Source organism: Rhopilema esculentum, chromosome 16 (genome assembly GCF_057945365.1).
Source record: "Rhopilema esculentum isolate cy_ngs chromosome 16, ASM5794536v1, whole genome shotgun sequence".
Lineage (NCBI taxonomy): Eukaryota > Metazoa > Cnidaria > Scyphozoa > Rhizostomeae > Rhizostomatidae > Rhopilema > Rhopilema esculentum.
This window is the reverse complement of record NC_142830.1, coordinates 8,201,111-8,218,312: the sequence shown is the minus strand read 5'-3', so window position 1 is coordinate 8,218,312 and position 17,202 is coordinate 8,201,111. Positions and strand designations below refer to the sequence as shown.

General features: G+C 33.9%; 1 long non-coding RNA gene across 1 annotated transcript in view; it reads left to right on the top strand.

Moving 5' to 3' along the window:
- The first annotated feature begins 249 nt into the window (after positions 1–249).
- Positions 250–17,202, top strand: part of LOC135682386 (uncharacterized) — a 28,025-nt gene continuing 11,072 nt past the window's right edge. Inside the window, exons 1-2 of the long non-coding RNA XR_010515694.2 lie at positions 250–481; positions 16,518–16,606. This is a non-coding gene — a long non-coding RNA (uncharacterized LOC135682386). The remainder of the gene's footprint in view (positions 482–16,517; positions 16,607–17,202) is intronic.

Below are 17,202 nucleotides of genomic sequence, written 5' to 3'. Positions count from 1 at the left end.
GAAGGTCTGTTTCAATACCCCTCTCTGAAGAAGCTCTTTCAAAAAAATATAATTCTATGAAAGTTTGGAAAATGACAAGCGTCGCTAACTTTGAGATAATCCGTAAAACCATTCCTCTTGTCCTCACTTTTGGTGCCTTTGTATCATTAGACAATAAAAAATATAACATTTCTTCAGCACAACAACTCACAGTTTCCTCTACAATCGAAAAGTTGTAAAACCTTTAAACTGCCCAGAATACTTATCTACATAAGATATTATTGATTCTTGCAATCTTTAAAATCGGCTTAAAACGTTTTTATTTCTTGTTGGATTTTAGATATTTAGTGTCCAACATCTGTTGAAAATGATTAAATGGTCAAGCCTTGCACTTTCTGGAAGAAAAAAACCATTTTGCAACATGATTCTGCCATTAAGCATATTTATTTGATGCTCTGGTATCAAATCTGCTACATGAACTTCATATTGTGGCGTTAACAAAGTAAGTAGTTGTTATCATTTAATCTAAAATTGCATACAGTTAATCATGCTGGAAATATTCTTTGAGTATAACCAGAGAGCTTAATGTGTAGAGAGAAAGTTTCATTATTGGAATGTATCTCTTGCTTATTAGGGCTAATCAAAACCCCGTATCCATCACAATCAAACGTTGATCCTCACAAACGCACAAATTTATGCCATAAAAAGAATTGCCATGCAGTTTGTAAGCTGAATTTTGATAAATGATTTACTAAAACCTACGATTCTGCTATCGGGCAGCATTTACTGGAAAACCCAAATTGTACAAATAACTATAATGGCGACATGTTTCGGATTATCGATCTACATAAGCACGAAAAAACCGCTATTGTGTAGACAAAAGGAGATCGTTTTCACCTTAGGACTCCTTTGGTAACATTTTCAATAGACAAGCGGCACTGATAGGTCAACCTCAACAGTCATGTGCTCGCGTTTCCGATTGGCCTATTTCGATCCACAACTGGGTATACATATTTCCTAGCGTAGAGTTCTCGATCTATATTCTGACGTTTCAAACTCTGAAGAGTGTCAGATAAAAAGCATTAGTTTACTCAAATGTTTGCTTTTTCCAAAGCCATTTTAAAATTTTCCGAATTAAAACAACTAATATAAGTAACAAATGGTGATGAGGATTATCAATATGTTAACATATTTCCCAGAATAAATAATTCACACAAATCTAATTTGGCTTATCCAGCGATAAAATATCCAAAATGGCAGAAGCTAAGCGCACATCAAAATTTTCTGTAACTACTTGGCAGGATTAATCATAAAGAAAGGACTTAAATAAACATCTTTTGCAGCAAAACACATGCTTCATTAATGTGACATGCTGCTAACAAAGCCCACAGACATAAGCCCAGAGATTCCAGAGATTCTCTGGGCCAATTAAATGCAATATTCTTGCGAGAAATTATTGAAACTAGAATTCAACTATCTTTGGAAACATTTTTTTTCTTAAAAACACAGAGTGTTATTTATGTTCTAACTCTGTGTGTGAAGTGAGGCGGTTAAAAAGGGACATTTTAATTATCATTTAATGGAAATGTTTATATATATTATTTAGTTTAGAAAAATTCATTGTTAACGGTTGAAATTGGTGTGATTACAATTGGTAAAGAATAATGAACAGAAAAGCTAGCAAAATGGCTGATTCAGAATTTATGCTAATCGTCTAAAGAGCAAAACATTTGCGAAGCTGTGCAAAGAGTCTTTCTTTAAAACCTTACTGATGTTAGTTTATTACAAATTATTGTGTTTGTATTTGCGTCATTTAAATCTGTATCAGCAGATACGCTGTTTGTGTAGATAAACAGGTTGTTGCTGATCAAACGTTCTTATTACTGGCGCCATGTTTCAATGCAAGTGACCAACTTTATTAAATTGCGATGGCAAAAACTGCCGGCGATCCAACTTAAGATGATGTACTGTCATTCGATTAGAGAATTGATATTTATTTGAATTGATATATCTCCTTATAATGATGTACAAGAAGAGAAGATCTTTGCGTAGCACCCTCAGTAAGAATTATGTGACAACCCTCATAACATCTGGCTTTTGAAGGAGTTCTCTCCTAATTGAGAGCAAGGACGGCCTTTGGTGTATCGACTAATGCCTCTCAATTTGATAAGTAAAACTTGAAAGCTTCTAGAACTCTTTGCATTGAATGAACTTCTTTGCATTTTGACATTTGCATTCTGGGCAAGGCATTTGTTGTTAAAAAAAAGCCCCTTATTATTTTTGGATACGTAAGTAGCGTAAAGTGGAGCAAAAGTAGTAGTTCATGAAATCATTTCTCTTTCATGTAAGCTCATTTTCATGTTTAAAAACTACTTTGTACAAACAACAGCCTACGCAGCGAAAATAAATCTGAGAAAATTATTTTTATCAAACATTAATCAATCACAGAAAGGATCGTTTACAAATGTCGAACATAAGTCAATAACCGTGATGCCTTTCTACCTAAATCATTCGTCGATACATCATACATTCACCTGAATCAAGAACGATATTTGAAACCAATTAGGACAAATGAAATAAACGATTGACATGAGCGTCGTTCCCGTTATGATGGAAGATCATATTGTTCAATTCTTAATGTTTCAAAATACTTTGGATCAAAAGTGGCTAGTGAAAATAAGTCTACAAAAGCTATAGAAGAATAATTTTGTAAAAAGCATTCTTATTGAATAGGATTGCTTTATGCTGCATTTTCTCATCACCCTTCTGGCTAAAAAATTACTGAGTACTTTAACTCTGAAAAGAGCTTTCCCAAATAATTGAAGGGTGAATCTTGCATACGAACCACTAAAAAGCAATTTTTAAGATCTAGAACATAAATCTGAAATCGTGTTTTCAACACCCACAGGTTTGGAATTTTCTGTAAACCGAGATTTTTAACGTATTATGGGATTTTGAGGCTTAGCATTTTGGCTCAAAATTAGGCGAGGAGATTAGCATAACAAGAGATTTAGCTAGATTTTTAGAGAACAGCTTCAATGACATTACTCAAAACACAAAAGAAATATCTTAACCAAATTAGTTAACGACCAATTCTACCTATTTCAACTCTGTTAGCTTCACATCATGTTAATTGCTTCATCCACTTGGATTTCAGATCAGTTAAATTTTATAGCACTTATGCAAAGAGGATAATTGGGTACATACCTATCATTGAAAAAATGAAACCACAAATATCATGAAAACATTCCCCCTTTTGAATACCATTAGATTAAAAAAGTCCCAATTTGTGTTTTGATGCCTCCTATGATCACAAGATCATAGATGTAAAATCTTTGGGTATTTGCAAGTGTATTTGCGGATGTTTTCAAGGGATGACCTTCTGACATTTTCGTAGAAACAAAAAGTTTTTCTTTTCAGGACATCTATCCAGGAAAGCCAAGCAGGTGTCAATAATGAAAGCAAATAGACATTCAATGTAGTTCCATGCAATTATTTGCACAAGACAGTTCTAACAAGCATTTTTATTGAAAAACTTGCATCAGGTGGTGTTTAGATGCTTTAGTGTCAGATTATTGATGATGCATAAAATTTTGAAAAATGAATTCGAAATCCTTTTTCTCAAAATCGAGATTCTCTTCTTTTCCATAAATGCAGTGTCTGTATGTCTTGCAAACTCACTTGGTTATTTTTTAAGCATTTATACATATTTTTGGTTTATCTGATAAATAATCGAGAATAGAAGAAAATTCTAATTATATTTCATCATCATTTCTAACTAAAGGTGTGGCTGCTGAGACCTCATTATCAACACATATTCTATCATACTAACTAAACATATGCTGACGCTATTAAAGTCATAAGAATTATCGACCAAATACGATTTCACTGTATCCAAAGCAAGGTAATAAATGGTATTTAACAAAAGTTGATCTGTTTAACACATGTATGAGTTAAATATTTCGAGCTTTTTGGTGCGACAAAGTTGTTCCTTCAAGAGAAAATCGAATAGATTTTCATATAGGCTAGCACGTAATTTCATCAAACTATTTAGATGTGTTATTACTCAATTTGCCTTCTAAAAACTTTAAGTACCTCTCCTCAGATGAGAACAGTTTACCATTCACATTATGGGCAGCAAGTTTTCTTTAGATATTTCATATGCAAATTTAAAAGCTTTTTGTTTAGAAACTATTTTACTTATATTCTTCTCTCTTATATTCTATTCGTATACTTTGCAAAAATTTATCACTTTATTATTTCGTTACCACTTTCATTATCATTTTCATTATTATGTCATTAAAAACCCATATAAAGCAAGTTATTATAAAAATACTAAATGGCAATGGCCCTCTTAGAATACAAACCGTTAAGTCTTTGTTGAAGAATACGTTGATAATTGTAAGGAAATAGTTGATAGCGCTCAAAATATACAATAAAAAACAAAACAACCAAACTCACATTCTTCATCTCGTTACACTTCAAGCAAAGCCAGAATGAGAGGATTCTCTGGACACGATACTTAGTTTGTACATTTTGACACTAGGAGCAACAGATTCTCTTAATAACAACTTTGCAAATTTTTTTCAATCTGATCGTAGCAGGTATAGAAATCAGGTGGAGAATTTCGCGTCTCGCATATAGGCAGGGTGCTACTATTTATATTGAAGATGATATATCGATTTACAGGTGGTGCTATACATTTGTTTAATTTGATAAATAAATTATCAAGTCCCCAAACAAGATTTTGATGGACGTTTTCTTGATTTAAAAGTAGCTTGTATCGTCTGACAGGCACAGTGTGCTTTCTAAAACTTTACAAAAGCCAGGTTTAAAATTGTGCATACTATCGTTTGCCTGAATGCAGCAAGGTATAATATGGGGAATAGTTAAGGGTCAGGTCCAACTGGAACCTAGAATCTGTTTGAATGCAGTTAGAATCCTTCAAATTCTCTAAAACTTGATGATAGTCTTATGGTGGGTGTTCTTGAATATTCGTTGTCAGCTTTTGTCTTGCGAGTCTAGCTGTTGTCAGCTGTCAACTTTTCACAAAATAGGTTCTTTTGTGTAGGGTGGAGCTTTTGAGTTTCTTAGCTATGTCTTTCAACCTTCCTTTATTCTTTGTTGGAAGGTTATCGAGTCTTTTTTGACCCAATCTTATCTGAAGTTTCAACTTTTATTGATGAGCGAATAGGTAAGAGTTATGAAGAGCAGCGAGAAAAATGTAACAATGAAATGGCTAACAGCAATCATAGACAGAAGCATTGTGAATAGCAGCTGGTGCAAAGTGTAATTAAAGTTAAACATGATGTGATAGGAGCAAATTTGAATAGATAGAGCACAGGTTGAAACCGTCATATCAGCTATCAAGATATGACACGATAAAATCTTGATAAAATCACGATAAAATTTAAACCATCGAAAACGTTTTGGTAATAGCATTTTGCTTGGCTTTTCATGTCGAAATGTCATTTCCCATAAGCGTGGCTGGCTGCATCTGCTGTTCTGTATAAGACAGTCATATAACAACTCTACTTACTCTGATAAAAAATTTCATTTTTTATAAAATCCGATTGCTTGCCTTTGATTGCCATGTGGAGACATTTACTTTAAAATTTGGCATCATCATCCAATGAGATATTTCAAGAAGACTAATTTCCGAATTCGCTAGGTTTGAAGGGAACTTTCGCAGTAAATTGTCCCAAACTAGTTAGTGCTTACGCGGGTCAACCCGACTAGGGATATTTTTGATCCCAATACCCACCTTTCCCAGGAAATCAAAGTAGACTTATATCCACTACAAGTGTACATCATACACATTTTAGGGGCCTGGGTACTATTCAAATGCAGCTCGTATGCCTTTTTTCCATTAAAGTCCTTCTATAATTGCTGCTTGAATTAACAAAGTAACAAATTTTGAAGGATTTTAGATGAAATATACCTTTATAAAGAGGCTGCTGATAAGAAACTCTGGTCTTTTCCCAAAAAAAATAGAAAATACAACCTTCATTTGAATTTGAAAGGTGTCATCTTATTTTTTAAAACAAATCATTCTAATTATTATTTTGTTTCTAAGCACTGATAAACAAATAATCTCTAAAAACTTTTCTGCTCGAGGGCAGTAATGAGAGTTTTCTGGAGAAGATGTTTAGAGGTAAAGTAAAACCTTGAATTGTCTAGATTCTCCTGGCTTTCATATGACCCCTTTACAACTAAAGTCCGAAGAGCGTTCTCTTTTATAATTTGAACAGACGTGTTGCAGGACGTGATCCACAGTTAAAATTCGGTTGCCAACTGGCCCTAGGCACAAGTAAATGAATAGATACATATGTAAATATATTTTTTAACATTTCCAATATAAGTTAATTTTGCAGGTTTTCTTTGATTTCCAATGCAATTATTCAACAATGGAAAGATATCAATTTGACTATCGTCTGTGAATTCAATTCCTCTTGTTTATTTTGTTTATTCAAATCCCGTGGGACCAAGAAACCGCGCGAATGCTTGTCTAAGAAATCTTTTTGAAATGCTAATCATAGGATATCAATCTTCAACCTTGGACATAGGCCTAACTGTTTCGCAACTGTCAAACTTCGTGACCTGAACAGAGGGTAAGTTGTGTAACTGTTTTAATGGTTTCTTAGTCCTTAAGCTGTTAACGACACTCTACAGTCTTCTATATTGCCACCTCATTACAGCATTACCAAAACTTGAGAATATATACTCATTGTGAAAAGGTACCATAGAATGAAAGTGCGCCTTACTTTACATAATACGGTTTAGCTCTAAAATCTTTCAATTATGTCTTGTGTGGGTAGAATTTGTCGAGTTTTGATTAGTCTAGCTCTTTTCCAAAAGCCTCATTCAATTTAACTGGAGATTTGAAATTTCCCAATTCATAATTTGCTTCGAATTTTACTTTGGTTGCGTTTTCATTTATTCTGTCAAAAATTGGGTGAAAACCAGTTTAATACCAATTGCTGCGAATCACGTTTAATTCTGAGAGTAAATAAAGTGCTCGCGTGGGCCCAGTTAGGAATCTATGAAAGTTGAGTGTCTTCTGTGATTCATGCATAATCAATCTTAAACAAGATTAGTTTTGACCTCTACACACATTTAATGTAGTTTCACTAGTTTTTATAAACGAGTTGATTACTCGAAATTGAATATTTAATGTTTGCAATCGAAATCCGAGCGTCCTATGGATTATTTCATCTAGATTGATATGGAAAACAAAGACACCGGGCTTGCTTCACACCGCTTGCACAAAGTCAAATAACGATGAAAAGTTTTACTTAGAAAAGCGATCACTTGCATTAGAGCTATTTCTAGCCCAACCTGGAATTCAAATAGGATTATCAAACGTCTAGAAGTACTTTTTATCTGCCTTCATATCTTCTTAAAAGATTGCCTATACAGAAGGCTAAAGTTATCAAACACTGAATTGTTTATCCTGTTAGCCTGTCTACCGGATTTATTCTTAGATAATTGTTAGCCAATCACATGCTTATTTATCAAATTCTGATACCTCGATGATGTAGTTGTAAGCCAACGAAACACCCCACTCTTGGTTTGAAAATTCCTGAACCTCAGTATAGTATATTATCGGGTTTTTTATACAAGTCTCAACAAATCTGACAATTAATAAAAATGAACGGTGCTACAAACACTTTTTAGAAATATCCTTGCCAATAGTTAGCATCCAAAACCTTAGTATTGACTCAAAAATGTCAAGAAAAATTTAATGTTTCAGAGGAATAAATAATGTCGTTATCTCTGCTTTGATGTTCAAAGCCTCCATTCTGCTACGCAAACCAAACATAAGTCTCAATTTAACTATTGCATATGAAGCTGTTTCATCATAACAATTTTCTGCCATCCTGAAAAATTTTAGCAAACGTCCAAGAAACTTGTGTTTTAAATATTTGCAAAAACTAAGAAAATTCCACCACAAACTTCTGCAATAATGAATTAAGATTGTCGTTGTCTTAATCAGAACCCTGAACCTGTTAACGCAACCCTAGGATAATCATCATTATTCATTAACTGACAACAAAAGAACCAGACTTCAATCTACTCACCCTTACTCTAGAAGCAAATAGATTAGCAGTTTCCAGATGCTATCCACAAATCGGATGAACAACCAAAGCAAGAAATGTTTGTCTCCAATGCACTACCGACCAGAGAGTAAGACTAGATCAGAGTAGGACGCATTTCTCATGAATGAGTCTTCGGCTATATTCATTATTAATTAGCCTGCAATTGGTTTCTAGCTGGTGCCGAATATACAGAAATACCCTTAATATCAAAGCTCTCTGTATCACTGACATCAGATGATCCCATCTAGGCTTAATGTTTCTTTAATGTTTACCATATTGATCAATTGAATATCACGTCAATGCATTGGTCAACAATACCTGCATTTTCCAATCGGAATTCCTTTAATCACTGCGAACTATTCAGATGTTCATTATCAAAAAATTCCACCAGCAATATTTCCGAGATGGTATCCTTTCAGTGGAAAGAAAACTGTTTTATTAATAAGCAACTTTGAACAATGCAAAGCTTATTAAAAGCATACTGGAGCAGGTCCATCTATAATTGGCAGACTAGTGCTGGAAGTAAGAGTTTTGTAGCTTTTTAGAGTACAACAGTCCCATTGTTTTTTTTTTGAGGGGAAAACGAGTCCCGGTGGGTCATCTTACACTATCAAGTGTAAGCAGCCGTGTCTGAGGGTCTAGAAAATCTCTGACATTTGATTCCAATTTGATTCCCCTTTTCGTTTGAACCAAAGAAAATTTATACCCTTCTTCCTGCAATCAAGTAGTTGAAATAAGGCCAAACAAAGAAAGATTAGAAACTATATTAAGCTTCCCACATCATACACCCTTTTTTCTATTTTCTATGTCCTAGATATAAGACAAAATTGAACCCCTTTCTCAGAGATATTGAAGACACTGGTGCTTAAACTAGACAATGAGAATGAACCCGCCAGGAAAAAGAGTATACTTGATTCATAATGTATTGGAAGACTGAGAGTTGTATTTCAACAATAAGTAAAACCAGCCCAAATATTTTAAAAACAATTTATCAGTTACCCGCTGAAAATATAGGTTGCTCAGGTTATAGGTTAACTTGTTTTGAATGCTTATGTTCTTAAAATTTGAAGCATCTCACTGAGTGTAATCAATATTTCAATCTCTCTTATTGCTACTGTTCTCAGTGGAAGTATAAGCTACTGTGGAGTTGAAGGGTAATTGGAATAATTCCTATCCCCATAGTCTCTTTTGGCGCTGCCATATGCCTTTACTATTGGTATTCTTCAATAAGATAGTGTGTATCATGACATACCATCAAGATGCTATGATACCTGTCTGTGGGCAATGTTGATTAGGTGTGGTATCTCTTTAACTTTCCGAAGCTATTATACTTTGTGGCAATCACGGAGACAGCCATCGATAGGTAGTACTGAATGCAGCCACCAGGTTCACCATTCCCCGAATTCAAAAGTTTAAAAATCAAACATTTTCTTAATTCGCCTCAGTATATAATGCCAAGATAAACAATGCATTAAAACTGCATGATGTTATGAAATTCAAAACACTTTGCAGATTATGATAATAAATCAAGAAATCACTATTGAATTTATATTCCTAAAAGTCCATAAAGCTTTATTTATGAATTGAAAAGTATCATATCTTGAAAAAGAGTAAACGTGCAAAATCTGCTCTATCAGACCACAGCCAGTCAGCATAAAGATACCCTGAAGATATTATCTATTTCGTAGGTCGATAGGTTCTGATTTCGGTTCTTCTGCCTAGTACAGTTGTCAAAATCATTATGCTTTCTTGCTAGCCTTTTTTTACGAAACATTTTCTTGACCACTAGCTACCTGAGATTGTTCTAAATCAATGCAAATTTATTAGAGCTAACAAATTCACATTGAAATTGGTAATTTCTCGATTTTAAAGCTATGTTTACTAAAGAATCACAACACGCTAGCAAAGCTATTGTTTATGAACACTTTTCTCCGTTCCACAAAGCACTTACAAAAATCTTAGATTCTAAGCAAAGTTGCAAAAAATTATTTTCCACTCTCGATAGCAACCAGTATTGATAAATTTTAAACACAGATTTATATATCCAGTGGTTCTCAACTGAAACACTTAACGAGCGCAATACGTCATCAAATATCTAGTCCAAGTACATGATATTGCGAACTAAGCATTTTCGATTGAAACTACAATGAATTACCATCACTGTATAACGAGCTTTTTTAATCATCAAGGAAAAATCCAAGCATATAAGGATTTTAGAGCATAGTACTACGATCTTAGTTGACTATTTCTGTTATTCCAATCAAATTATCTTCGTCAGGCCGTTTTGATAGTAACAAAGCAAAAGTGGGCGCCTAGAAAGTGTAGAAGTGGATATGGATCTATTCACAAGCATGCATTCATTATCTATCTGCATTCACAAGAAGGCAATTACCCTAGAAAAACCAGAAAAACCATTATTTGAAATAGCAAGCCGTTGAAATGCCAAAGTGAGTAAAAAGGGGGAATAATAATTTTGATATATTTAACAAAAAAGGTTTGTGTATAGTAATCTAATGTGAAGACAATCTCGCAAGCGAAAAAAGTATCAATGTAAGAATAGCATCTGTTTTGATTTAATTTGTTTGAAGGAACAAAGAATCATGTTTTCATACGATATTTACTCTTAAATCGTGTCTTTTTGAAGCCCACTGTCCAAGTAGCAACCGATTTTTCAATGTCGCAGATGTTCAATGCTGCTTTGATTCAAATAAAGATAAATTTTAGGCTTAATGCTTTATCCATTTTAAGATTCTTTGCAGTTTAATCAAGGCTTGAGAAAATTTATGGCTTGCAAAAGGTCATCCAATCATTTTTAATGCACGCGTTGAAAAGAATAAGGTCAAGGATATTAGATGACCAAAAAACATCACCCAAATAGAATATATTATGCAGCTAGAGGTATATTTTTGTTTTCGAAGGATAGATTTCTTCGACTATGACCTCAAAAGAGCGTTGAAAACATTTCTTATGTCAGCAGGTAGCATTATGATGAGTACAGTTTGAAATATCCAGCAGTTTGAAATATCCAACAGTTTGAAATATTCTTCAGTTATTTTCAAGCTCGGGACAGACCTTGCTGTTGGCTCTTTTAGAATCAGCAAATGGCTGTTTAGTAAAAAGATCGAGATTTCTTTTCAGTTATCGTTACTAAATTTTATTCGGGAGTTGTGTTCGGACGATAATGCATTAACGAGCTTGGTTTTTCAATAGAACATTATAAGCATTAGCTATTTAGGCTCTTAACACTAAAGTAGTGAGGCCAGTACAAAAGTCAATGAAGAATGCTTCATTTTGAATCTAATTTTATGCTTATTTGATTTAGTCTCGTAATTGTTGGAATGACGTGTGGTAATTAACGTTTTAAACAAATTTTCAGCACTTGAAAAAGTTGCATCATGGTGAACAATGAAAAGTAGAAGGCGTTAACCTAAGTTTAGCCTTCATTAAAATAGCCTATTCCATTACATGAAAGTTAGAGGTCAAATATGAATTAAAGGATCTATTGAGCCCCAGGAAGCTTGTTCAATTCTGGAGGCATTGAGGGGGCCGTAAAAGTGAGGGACCGTAAAAGGCAGGGGCTCAAAAAAAAGCTCAATTGACAAATAAATTTTGAATCTAAACTCATAAAATCAGGAATTCTAAGACAAAAAATGGTTAATAGAAAATATGCAAATTTGGGATCCTATAAATATAGATTTGTGCTAGAAATTTTTTTCTTTCGAATAGTGAAGTTTCTATCTCAATGTTTTCTTGTACTTGTTTCTTATTGCGTGTTTCTTGATAAAGATGAGTGTACTTCCGTGAAGCGGAAACACAGGTACCAAGGGCATTGCCAAGACTTTTAGCAGGTATTGTAGTTGCTTGCAGGAAGATGCTTATTTGTTAGAAATACAACTTCAGATTTACAAATGAATTAAAAGCTTGTTTGAAAACGTTACCCACCTAGCTATGCTTGGTATGTACTTCTCAGAAGTTCAAATTTCTCACTGCTCATAAATCTTCAAATTCAAACGGAATGAACGCATTCCGAAGGAATTGCCAAGGTTCTTAGAGTTTGTGACAAGTTGCATTTATCTACGAGCAGTTTTGATACGTCATCCTGCTTTATACATCAATGTGTGTTTCTAACAGATACATGGATGTTTGAAATATTTTGATAGATAGTAAGGCATCATCCATGTAAACTTAGTTCAGGATTATAGCAAATACAAAGAGGCTTCCCACGGCTCCCCTTTTGCCACTGTTCAAAAGCAACGTCCTAGAACTCACCCTGGCTAATGCCAAAGAAAAACGCTTTGGCTGAACAGAAGAAAAGCCAGCCGATCGTCTTAGTATTAAACTAGCGAAAAGCTTTGATCATCAAAGCGAAATCCAAAGTTTTATAAAACACAGTTGCTTAAGTGCTTGTGCTTTGCAAAATTTTCTTCAGTAATGATTCATTAAAACAAACAAAGAACGTCAAAGAAAGACAGTAGGACTTTATGTTAAATGTATGAATGGGAGGCTAAACACCAGATCTATGTGCTTAAAGTAATGTCGACGATAACAAATGTATTTAAAAAGATTTTGAAGAACCTGCCCGCACAATTAATACATAAAACATGCGTTTTACGTAATTGCGCAGATTTTATGTTTATGATTTAGACCCACAGTAGCAAACAATCAATTTTGTTTCACTAGCAATAGTAATTTTTTGTAGATAACTTATCGATTATTTGCATGAATACATCAGGTATAATTCACATGCAAGAGTTTTCTGCTCTTATTTTGACCGGATCTAAGTTTCTCCTCTGCTATTCAGACGGAGATTTTGTCTTCGAAATACATCTTTGCAGCAAAAGAGCCTATTCCTGGAAGCTTTGATAGCAAAACTACGGTCATGTATTATCGTTTACTCTCTGTCATGTAATCTTATTCGTAGTCACGAATAACTTTGTGTTTGCATTATTTCTAACTTATCTTGGTGGGTATTTGGTTTGTCTGATGTCATCAAAGCATTAGTATCTTCAGAAATTCCTGATTGCAACGGTTAAAAAGACCGATATTTTAACAAAGGTTAAGCGAAGATTGTTGATTTCTACATTTTATTGTACACAAAGAAATAACTTTCAAAGGGCTTGATTATTGTTTTAAACTAATCTTGAGTTGTTTTTATCAAGCTTTGGTCATCGGTTTTCTGGATTGTAAGCCAAGAATTTAATTCTAAATAAAATATGAATCACTAAACAATATATTTTCTAAGGTAAGAATCGTAAAGATTTCTTCTACCAGTTGCAAGGCTGCATTCAAAGGGACCGAAAAAAGAAATTTATTGGGTTGAAAGGGACCTTCAAAAAGAGTAAATTCATATTGTGGATTTTCAGAAAAATTTCAATAGGAGGACAATTATTTTGCGAAAATAATAGGCAAAAAGTTATATGGCTTTTATCAGATTTAAGCCAAGCAAATATTTCATTATGAATGCAAATTTTCAAAAAATCATTAATAAAATCAATCCATATAGAGCGGGAAAATGTTTTTAGCTTCAATTCTATTTCTGCCTAAGCAATAAATTTTATTGTCCCAAATTTCTCAAAGAAGGGCATGTCTTCCAACTTCAAATATATCTTCCAATGTAATTAAGCTTTTAATGCACATTTTGTGTAAGGAGAAGGTCGTCTAATTGTGAAATACGGCTAATGCTATTCCTAGCCATTCTCTAGAGCTAAGTGTTTTGCTGGCCTACTGCAGAGTTTTCGAATTAAAACTGTAATTGCATGGTTTTAGCAAGCTAAATTGCACCTCTACCCTTCTCCCCTCTTCTCTTCTCTTCTTTTCTCTCTTCTCCTCTCCTCTCCTCTCCTCTCCCCTCCCCTAGTGACCGGTTTTTATCAGAGCCCAAAAATAACGGCGGTTCCTCGAAACCACTCTAATTAGTTGCGCTTAAAAGAACATTCCAACTCCGTTTTGGTAATTAACCCACTGATCTCAAAATCATATTCGAAAGCATTAATTTACATTGTCATCCCATCATGCATCTCGGCACAAAACCATCATTTCATTTCATATAAAATGACACTGAGAATTAGTTTGAATTTAAAGTTCAAATGAATAAAAGGTGAATAATGCAATCTTTTGGGTATTCATTAGAACAGTTGTAAAAATTGAATGATCGATATTTTTTATGGGCTTAAACTAGGAATTTAAAGCTATATGCAAAACTCTGAGCAAAACTTGTCTTGAATTGAATCGTTTCAACCAAATTTTCTCAAATCAACCCAAGCCTAAATAATTCCGAAAAAGCACTAATGGAAACTTGAATTTTTCATAAAATTGAAATCAATAACTTTGCAGAAAGATTAATTTTTGGTTTTATCTTACAGCGTAATTTCTTCATCAAATCTAGGTCAAAATTGACGTTTTACAGGTTTTTGAAGCCTTTAAAATTAGAGCTTGCTAATCTGCTTCAAAATAAAAATCAGCTGGCTTTTCCTGTGGACGGAACATCGATGACACGTAAGCTCAAAGCAGATGTAGAGATGATACAAAATGGCGTAGGCAGAGGTTTTCTACTGCTTCGATCCAACGTTTGGTTCATTTATCAACTTATTAAATTACAAGTACGTTAAGCAAAGCTACATTACAAAAATCTGCCTAAAATATGCACGTACCTTTACACGCTACTTTGGTCTTGCAGTTGTGTGTGCATCCTTTTAAGAAAATAAAAGACTCTTAATACATCTCACACTTGTCTCTAACCGAAAATAAGTGGAACTTGTATTACCCTCTGTTTGTTTGATATGTTCTTTGCCAAATGTGCTGACGGATCTGTGCATTGATTTAATCTTGTCATGAAATAAGGTGCAATACCACAGCATTAAAGTACATCATTTGAACGTGGATTTTTCTGTGTTTAGCCGTTACACGGGGAATAGCTCTCTAATGACAGGGGATAAGGAAATACAATTTTGACCTTGAGAATATAGTTGAACTCTTGGATAGAGGATTCAAGTTTATTAAGATTAACTTTCTGAAGTTGTGTTTTTGTATTCATGCTCTCTGCTGCAATAAAACTCTCTGCTGCTTCCTGCTGACTAGCAATAACAAAAACCAGAAGCAAACGCCTTCATTTAGCAATGACTTTATAAACACCCCCTCTTCAAAGTTCTTTTAACGCCTCCCCTTTTAACCCCTTTCTTTCAAAGAATAACAGATTCTTTGATGCCAAAAGAATTAGATAAATTATTACCGTAAATCTTCAGCCATTGTCTTATCTAGAACAATACTTTCCATCTTTGGAGACCATAATTTATTCGCATCATATTCTCACAGAAATACTTATACAATTAGATGCAGTCAATGCAAATGCATTATAAATTTCAAAATTGCATGTATCTGTAATTTGGGCTGTGCTTTCTATTTTTCATTTGTTTTCTCGAATACTACTACTTCCGTCCCCCTTTCCCCCCCCCCAAACAATCTTGGAAGTATAGAAAGATATCTAACAAGCCACAAGAAAAAGCACACTCCCCCTTTCTTTTTTCTAAAGTAAATCAACATTGTTCTTAGGGGGAGAAGGGATGGCTGAATTTGCCTTTGAAAACCTGCGTTAGTGTTCCAAGACTTTTGGCAGTGATTGTAGCAAATTTAGAGATTTCCTATGAATAAGCGATTGTCGCATACAGGATACACAAGTATTTAGCAGATGCTTTGGCCTTGAGCGATTATACGCAGCTTTGGGAGTTTATTATTATCACATTTGCTACCAAGAGAAGGCTTTTAGAAAACACAAGTCTGTTTCTAGTCTGAATACTACTAACCTTTGCCAATTTTCTAATTTACAAAAAATAGAGAAAAATTTCTGGAAACCAAAAAATGTTTAATGTCATTTCTTTCTTGAAAGATGTTTCGAAAATAATTTTAGCTAGTTGTAAAAATAGAAGAGAAAATGAGTTGAATTAAATGCCTACCTGCCGGTAGACGATTGCAAATACTTTAATTTGAAATATGTCATTTTATAAAGCATGTTTTGATATGTTTTTTAAAGAGGGTAGAAAACTTTCAATCTATCACTGTATTTGATCAGAGGATTTTAGAAAATAATTCCAAGAAAACTTCAAACAATGAACTTTCAACTGAAATAGTCAGTTTTTAATAAAATCTGAATCTTTTTAGAGTTTTTGCTTTCTTTTCAATTTATTGTATAATTTCTTACCCCTTCATTATTAATAGATCGATCTAGCAAATTGCAGCGTATTGTTGCCTGGAATGTCGAGCTTGTGCGGCTTAAGAAATCTATGAAATCCTTTTTCAAAGCCTAGAACCTAGCCGCATTTTGCTAGTACTACGGGATATATTTGCAAGGACTCCTTTGCTTTTTTTATGGAAGTAGAACCCTGCTCATAGTATTTTGATGGCAAAGTAAACAATATCGTAATTTTAGATATTTTCAATAACCAGGTGCAACCACATAAAGGTCATAGTGGACAACTCTGGTGCAGATACGTAGCAAAGGAAAGAAGGATAATGCTGATCAACCAGCTACAATAGTAAGCTATTATCATATGTTATAAAAGTTTTGATAATATTTCTAACATTAAGTGAAAGCTTAAAAAAAAGGTTCACGTGTAAACTTATCGCCTAAACCCCTTTTTTCTACCTTAGTATCCCCTTATTTGTACAATCTGCACACCTCTGAGATAAATCATGTATAAGTCCGATTTATGTGTACAAAAAATTATGGTATGACCGAAATACATTTAGAAATGCTTAGATATTTGTGCAATAGAGTGAGGGTTATTGTTGAAGTAGTATCGTACATAGCAGCATTTTTATAAAGGGATAAAAATTACACCCGTCAAACGTAGCCAGGAAGCGAACATGGTATGGCATTTTATATGCCTATGATAAATGTGAATCATAAAGCTAAGAGAAAATGACAACAATAAGCAATAAATGCGCTGTGCTTGCCAATTTAGCTTTATGATCTACCCTTTACATGCAAATACGTGAAATATTGTTGCCAAATAATTGCCAATAGGCCTAGTTGCATCACTGCTTTCTTTCTGCAAAAAACGTTGCGCATAAAACAGAAAGTAATGTTAATTATTACACAACTGAAGATTTTTCTTACACAACAAACCAA